Here is an 8465-nt window from a genome sequence, read left to right on the forward strand (position 1 = left end):
GCTCCCATGCTGTCAAAGTTCTTATTCCCTGGATCATATGATTTTACCTCTTTTCTAAAGGTGGTCTATCTGTTGTTCTCCTTAGTCCCCAGAACTTTGCTACCTTTCTGTCCTTGGATCTGACCTTGCCTCGCCTCACCCTCCTCCTTATTATATTAGTTCTTCCTGTAATATACATCCTATATTTGGAGTTATTTAATGCCTATAATGTTTAATGGACTGTAAGCTCCATGAAGGAAGGGACCATATCTATCTTACCCACCCAGAACTTAATATAATTTTGATCCATAATAGGTTCTCAATAAATGATTGAATAACTTTTTCCTATAACAACACACAAATGCACAGAATACATGTAGAAGTATGTTCATTGCAGCTTTGCTGGCAATAATACTAAATGATTCAAACTAAGTGACCAAGAGAGTTAAGTGAATTAGAGTAATTAGAGCACCTCTGTAATATGGAATAATGTGCTAAGCAAAACTACCAGAGAAAGAAAAGAAATCTCACAATTTATTTCAAAGTCAAGTTAGATATTATTCCTTAATTATGTCCTGCCTTAGATAATCAATGCCTTTGCATTCCTCTCCATCTCACAAAGAGAACTGGTTTGATGCTTCCTTTTGAAAGACTCAAGTCCAAACTTGACATTCTCTGCATGATTTAGGAAGTTGAACATATTTATTAGGATATCCATTGGTTGTCACCAATGATTATGACCATTATCATCTCCGAAAATTTACTCAATCCTTACTATGTGCCAGGCACCATGCAAACACTCGGTGAGTGTTATTCATATTGAATCTAATCAACTTGTGAAGTAGGTATTTTTATACCAACTTTACAGATTAGGCTCAGGGATTGTGGCAGAGAAACCATAAAATAATCCTCAATGGTGCTACCTCCTGGTGTGCACACCTTTGTGTAATCTCCTCCCCTAAGTCTGGGAGGAATTTGTCACTTGATTCTAACCGAATACAGCAAATGTGATAGGATGTCACTCCCATGATTACTTCATACTATATAAGACTAGCAGACTGGAGTCAGAGACTCCCCTTGAGACTTGGATGAGATAAGTAGCCATATTGGAGAAGTTCATGTGGGAAGGAATCATGGGAAGCCTCTAGAATCTGAGGGCAGCTGACAGCCACTAAAAAGAAGGGGGACTTCAGTCATACAATCTGCCATATAGCCTCAAGGAAATGAACTCTGCAGACAACCTGAATGAGCAGATTCTTCCCCAGGTAAGTTTCCACATGAAAGCCAGCCTGGTCCCTACCTTCGTGCAGCCTTGTGAGACCCTGAACAGAGGATCCAATTAAGCTGTGCTCAGACTCCTCACCATGGAAATCATTGAGATAATAAATACATGCTATTTTAAATCACTAGGCTTGTGGTAATTTGTGATGCAGCAATAGAAAACAAATGCAGGGAGGTTACGTTTCTAATCCTAAATCCCCCAGAAGTTGTGGGACTGGCTGTCTGACCCAGGCCTGTTGCCTCACAAATGCAGGTTTATCGGGACCATACCCTGCTTTGGCTCCCCCAAGTGGTACTTTCAAGATTGTGTGAGCTCCCAGCCTGACTCCAAAACATGACTTAGCTGAGTTTCTCTAATCATTCAAAACAAAGGCTCATCCCTGACCTGGATCACCTAGGGGATCGAACTATCTTTTCACATATGCTGAAGCTGCCTGATGCAGCAACAATAATATGGGTCCGTGTTGGGCCCTAGTCAAGAAATGTCATAGATCAGTGGCTCTGGAAGGACTTCCTCAACATGTGGGCTCTGATACACATTCACCGCACCTCACAGTGGGGCTTGATGTATAGACGGTTAGTTAGTTACTCAGCGAGCTGGATGGCAGCAGGCAAATTGTAGCACTTCGCTTTCAATGATTTGCTGTTCAGTGGCATCAGTATAACACCTATCAGTGTCCTATTAATCAGAATGGACAATCATCTAGTCTTGAGCTCCCAGAATTCCCTGAGAATATCAGTGTATGAGAAATAATTATGGCATTAGATATGGTGCTGTGCGCTTCTATTATTGTCTAGTGAAGGCATTTGTAAACCACATCAATTTACTACTACACTAAAGGCAAAATGTTATCTAAGAGATGGATGAAACTATCTATTATATATTATGGAGACCTAAAACCATAGTAGTTCACTCATCCAATATCATCATATCAGCAACCAGAACTTACAAATTTCTTCTTTACAAGAAGCTCTCATGAAAATATTTTCTTTATTTGCTATATCCTCCTATTAAGGTGGATGGAGAAAATCAATACAGGGATTGATTCTTTTGCAGGGGAGCTAAATGAAAAGGGAAATAAATACATGTATTCTATTTTGTCCTGAGTCTTGTTACAGTTGGAAGCATTTCAAGAAGCAAATGTTAAAAATAATGACATTGAGTAAGTGCATATTTTATGGCTTATTTATTAGTTTAACTCTTATTTGCCATGTATCTACCAAGTTCAGAAGCTTACTGTGTACCTGGAAAGAATACAAAAGTAATAGAAATCTGATCTCTGTTTCTAGAGGCTTTCAAATACATGGATCTAAAAATAACCACTCAGGCTAATTCAAGCACAAAGAGCCACTGAGACACGTCTGGCCATTCTTATAGACATATTTCATCAGTACACATGGACACAGAGAAAAGCCTGGAAGTAAGTACATCACAATGTCAACCATGGTTACCCCTCGATGGTGAGATTATATGTAATTTTTTAAAAGTATTTGTACTTCTTAAGTAAATAAAAATAGTCTTTAAAAATGAAAAGAAAAGGTCTTTCAAACCATTAGGTCTACATTAACTAAACAGATCCACCAAATCCACCAAAACAAGGATGCACATTCATTCTTCTTTTAGCAAAAAGCTATTTAGGGGTAAATAAAGAATATTCACGGTGCCATATTTTGTTAAATTTTGTCTTCTTAGAACTGAGTGATATCGACAATAGTGTTTAAGCATTCCTTCATTACTTTCCTCTCAGTAGAAGTTCAGGCTTAATTTATTATTTTGTTTTTGCTTTGACTAAAATTTCAAAAATTTTATAGCAGCACATGCTATGAAAGACCTGATTGTAACACAACACCTTTGAATAGTTTGCATGAGATAAGCCCCAGGAATGCTGGAGGAAGGGGTTCTTGGGATTGAGAGTTGAGAAAACATCTGGCAGCAGAATTCAGCCACAGATTAAGGGTACACATTGTAGGCCCGTTGGATGTTGGGGAGGAAGTGGTTATGTTGAGCACAAATGCAAAACACTCCATAAATGACTTTCTCTACTGCCCATGTATGAAATAGCTAGAAGGATGTTCTACACTCCCTACAACACCCCCCAGAGAAAAGGAGAGGGGTCTTTGATCTTTCTCCCTGACTGCTCCCCTCCACACTGTCACAGGCCATGCATGCTCATGCTGGACACTTCACCACGTGTCCAGCCTCTGGACAGCAATGCCAGCTGGAATCCCAGACGGCTTTTTCACTGTGGGTGTAGGCGGAGTGAGAAGGGTTCTTTATATGTTGACTTTCATATGTTGAGTTCTCTATTCTTCAAATTAAATACCTTGGCAATGGGTGAACCCCAGAGGGCTGAGTTTGCCACACTCAGTCCCACAGCTGCTTCTCCAGAGCAGGGATCACATCTGCCTTACTCCCCACTGGAGACCTGGCACCTCAAATAGTACCTAGCACATCACAGGGGCTTGATAGGTAATTCAAGCATTTATTTATTTATGTTTTTAGTTTTTATGTATTTATTTTGAGAGAGAGAGTGAGCAGGGGAGGGGCAGAGAGAGAGGGAGAGAGAGAATCCCAAGTAGGGTCTGTGCTATCAGAGCAGAGCCCGATGTGGGACTTGAATCACAAATCGTTCATGACCTGAGCGGAAACCAAGAGTTGGACGCTTAACCAAATGAGCCACCCAGGTGCCCCTCAATAGGCAGTTTAGAAGTGATGTAGTGAAGGAGTGAAGGAATGCAAACTTTCCCTTGGTCACTTTCGAAACCTCCCATCTGGAATAATAACAGTAACCTCCTAACTGACCTCCTCCTTTCTACTTTCGCCCCCTCTATAATCCATTCTCCACACCAGAGCCAGAATGATCTTTTTAAAAACAAATAAGATTCTAAAATTCGATCATGGTGATGGCTGAACAATTCTGTAAATATACTAAAACCATTGAAATGCACACTTCAAATGGGTGAATTTTAGAAGTGTGTAAATTTTATCTCAATAAGGCTATGAAAAAATTGTCATTCCCCTACTTAAAATCCTCCACTGGCTCCCCCATTTCACTTAGAATTCACCAGATTACTTACTGTGACTTGCAAAATCCTATCCCATGGTCTCTGCCTACTCTCCATCCTCATTTCCCACCAGCTACCACTTCCCTGCCACTAATCCCTGAGCCCGCCTATCTTGTTCCTGCCTTAAGGTCTTGCACATGCTTCTAGCTCTGCCCACACTGCTCTTCTCTATAATATTCTGAATGATGCCTCTTATTCAGGTCTTCCCATTCTGGCCCATGCTATTGCCAACCACCACCTTTCAATTCCACTTTTCATCATACTAGGTTTTCATCGCACTTCTTACTCTTTGAAAATTATCATATTGTTTTTTTTCTTTATTGTTTCCTTTACTCAAACATAAATTCTGTGAGGGGAGAGACTCTTCTTGTGTTTACCTCTGAAGAACAATGCCTGAGACACATAGTAGGTGCTAACAAATGTACATTAGATATTGACTGACTGTTTCCCGCATAGACAGTTTATTCTGCCAAGCCTGTCAGGGAAAAATTAGTATCTACCTTAGTATATCTTTATAACTGCATATATATATATATATATATATATATAAAGAAAAAATTCTCATTGCTTTGGAGTAATTTTTAATTTTTTTACATGCATAGCAAAACTAGGTAGCTTCTGTCTGGGAACAGCATTTCCAAAGTTAAAAGATTAAAATAATGTTAATATTCCGCTATATAAAGATATGTTATAATGCTGCTAAAGTTTTAAACATATGTACTTTGGGGGGTTAGGAGTGGAGTTGGCAGGTCTTCCAGTCTGGACGATTACTAAAAGCAGCTGGGTACTTACAAAAACACCTAGACCGTAAGAAGTACGTCCTCATTCTACTTTCCTTGACTGTTTAGAACTCTCAGAAAACCAAGGTGATATTTGTAAAACATATGCGCAATTACAGAAAGTTTTCCTTTTAATTCTACACTCTAATTATAATTTCAAGAATGATACAGCTCAATCAGAGCCACACCCTCTGAACCACTTTTAATAACATCTAACATTCACATAGCTTTAGTTGCTTCAAAGAACTTCCACATGAATTGTCTCATGTGACCTTTGCAACGGACTATGGGAAAAAGAAGTGTTATTATTAGTACTTTTTTGAGGAGGAAACCCAAGTTCAAAGAGTTAAGACTTGAGCAAGGTCTCACTGTTAGTAAGGAGGGATTCTAGCCAAGTGTTATTCTGACAAATCTCTTGCCTTTTTTCCCTAAGGCCTCATTTGGGAAACCGTAACTGTTCCTACGTATTAAGCAACAAAAAGTGATAGCGATCAAAAATGCTGCAAGGAATTAATAGCTGGTAATAGGATTAAGAGAGATTTGTATTCAATGGTTTACTTCATTTTAATAATCTGTGTGTTCCTGAAAAGTCACCAGTTTGGCCTCTAGTATCACAAAGTGCACACATACACAATCTAACTTGTTTGTTGTAGCTCTATTGACTAATGGAAATATCACTAATGCTTAAGCAATCTGGTTTTTATATTTTTAATGATTATTGCCACCGTTCATAAATGGTTTTATAAATCATAGGTTGAACTTTTAAAGCTTTTCATGAGGAAATCAGGTTTTAACAAATAACGCTTTATATCAAGAAATAACTTTTTAGCAACATTTAAGAAGTGCTTGCTTACTTTCAGAGTTTTTAAAAAATCTTTAGTGTCAAGAGATTTGTAAGATTTTATATTCTACATGGAACCTCATTGACATTAGGTAACTGATGGCCTTTTTTAAACCCACAGGATGTCTGATATTTCTGTTCTAGTTTTTATCATGCATTAATTTCTCGTAAGTCTTTGATAAATCTGTCAAGCTAATCTTCAAGGATTTTTCCTTAAGCTGTAACTACTTAGCATTCCCATCAAAACTGACACAGCTTCTCCAAAGCAATTCCAAAAACTAGTATATCCTTACATAAATATCTAAGTGTTTAATCCCTAGAGACACCTCTTGAGCTGCTATTTTGGTTAGTAAGAATAAATTTTGACGTATAAAAACCTTAGGAGAAACTGTAACAATTCTTTCTTGAAAGTTCTGTTGATTACTTGGAATGAGAAAAACCCTCAACCAGTTTATTCACTATTCACGTTTTATTATTATTCTTGGCAACCAACTGTCATTTAGAAATCAAACTATACTCTAAGTAATTTGCATTTTCTTTTTTTTCCCATATCATTCTTTCCCAGTCCCTCTCCCTGCACAGCTCCACCTCCTCCACAAAACCGACAATTATTTTACTTTCTGTGAACAAAGAACATCTCAGTTGCCCACCGTAATGACCCATTTATCTATTCTTTGCCATTAAAAGTAACTCCTATAGGTATCATTAGTCCAATAACTCATCTTCATGCAGGACCTGAGGGGCTACTAGATCTCAAAGTGCTCTTTTTGAATCAAAGGTTTAATGATGTTCTGCAGTTTTTAGATTAAATATATTTTATCAAGAATCAATTGCTTCAAAGTTTGGAACAGCTCTATCATAAAACTAACTTGCTATTTCATCAGCATATGTATCTGAATTACGTCATCTCCTGGTTCTGTTGTGTGAGCCACATACATGGAGATCGAGAGATAAATCTGTTCAAGAAGACATGAGATGCAGAAGACAAAGTAAAAGTCTAATATTCTATGAATGTATTAATCACACAAACATGTGATCTCAGTAAGCTGACAGGAACAATGTTCTCCCAGAACTGCTAAATTTAGCATACTGGCTAATAAACTTTGGTTTGGGCACCACCTAACGGCAGAAAATGTTTCTTGAAAATCCTACTTTGCTTTCTGAGGCTTGCTCATTTTTGTATTTTATATTGATTCAGAAAATGTCTCTTCTTTATTGAACTAAACAGTTTTAAGTGTTCAGTTTTCTTAAAAAGATTAAGCCCTTTCCATGCCTACTTTGGAACAATAAACCACCTCTTACAAGGGGAAAATGCCCCAGTGAAATGAATATTCCAAAAACTGCTACTCCATCCTTATTTAAATTTAGCCTCATAATTTAGAAAGATGTTTTTAATTGAATCATTTTAATTATTTAAGAGTTCTCTAACACTTCCACACTATATATCTTTATAATAACCTGTCACAAAGAAAACAGCTTATCTTCCTGAAAACATGGTACTTTGTAGAATTAAGTGATTTAACATATCTAATTAGCTGCTAAAACCAATTCTGAATGCATGAATAGTGATATACACACTTTTAAACCATACATGTTTAGTGTTTTTCAAGAGGCCGTTGCCTGAACCTAATGGTTGTTTCGTTTTGTGATTCCACAGAGGCAAAATATTTGGGGTAGTACAGACCAAAACCAATGTTTTAAGAAAAAGTATTTATTATTTACACCACTGAAATAGTCCCGTAAGAACAATATACACCATGTTTATTTGAAAGGACCGGATTCCTTTCAAATACAAGATCTGTATAAAGCAATACTGTCAACACAAACAGTGGTCACATTACATATCTGCGGGCTTAGGCATTGCAAATAATTTTTTTTTTAATCTTATGGCTAAATATTTTCACTGAAACACAGTGTTTGCACTTAGACAATATACAGCTGGAACAGAACAAAAACTTTTTGTTCATGCTTTTTAGGGCTGAACCAGTGATACATCCCACTTAAAAACGTATTGCCTTTAATTGCTTTTATGACAATGGTTTTAGGCAGAAGTGCTTCTACTTAGCCACCAAAAAGACACTTTTGTTCCTTAGTTTTATTCTTCAGTCTTATGTTTTCTATTTCCCATACTATGAGACATACTTGTATCACAGCTGATGTTTTCCAGTTTTACTCAAAGAACACAGACATACATATAGACCAAACTGAGACAGATCAAAGTGTAGAGATGTAAATAGTGCACAGTAAGAAGAGAAATCGTGTCTACAAGAAAGGAATAAAAAAAAACTCTCAGTGATTTTAAGCATACCAAACTAGGTTCCTTACGCAAAAACTTTTTTTTTTTTTTTGGTTTTAAAGGGAAAAGCAGTAGCTTCAACATGGGTTTGGCCTTTTAGTTAGACAACAGCACAATGAGACAAAAACGCAAAACATAACTTGTTTCCAAAGCCACAAAATGACACTGTTGAGTATATATTTTTGTCCACTTTTTTGTGTGTGGGGGGAAAAAAACTCAGTAC

The sequence above is a fragment of the Panthera tigris genome, chromosome A1 (assembly GCF_018350195.1).
Source record: "Panthera tigris isolate Pti1 chromosome A1, P.tigris_Pti1_mat1.1, whole genome shotgun sequence".
Classification (NCBI taxonomy): Eukaryota; Metazoa; Chordata; class Mammalia; order Carnivora; family Felidae; genus Panthera; species Panthera tigris.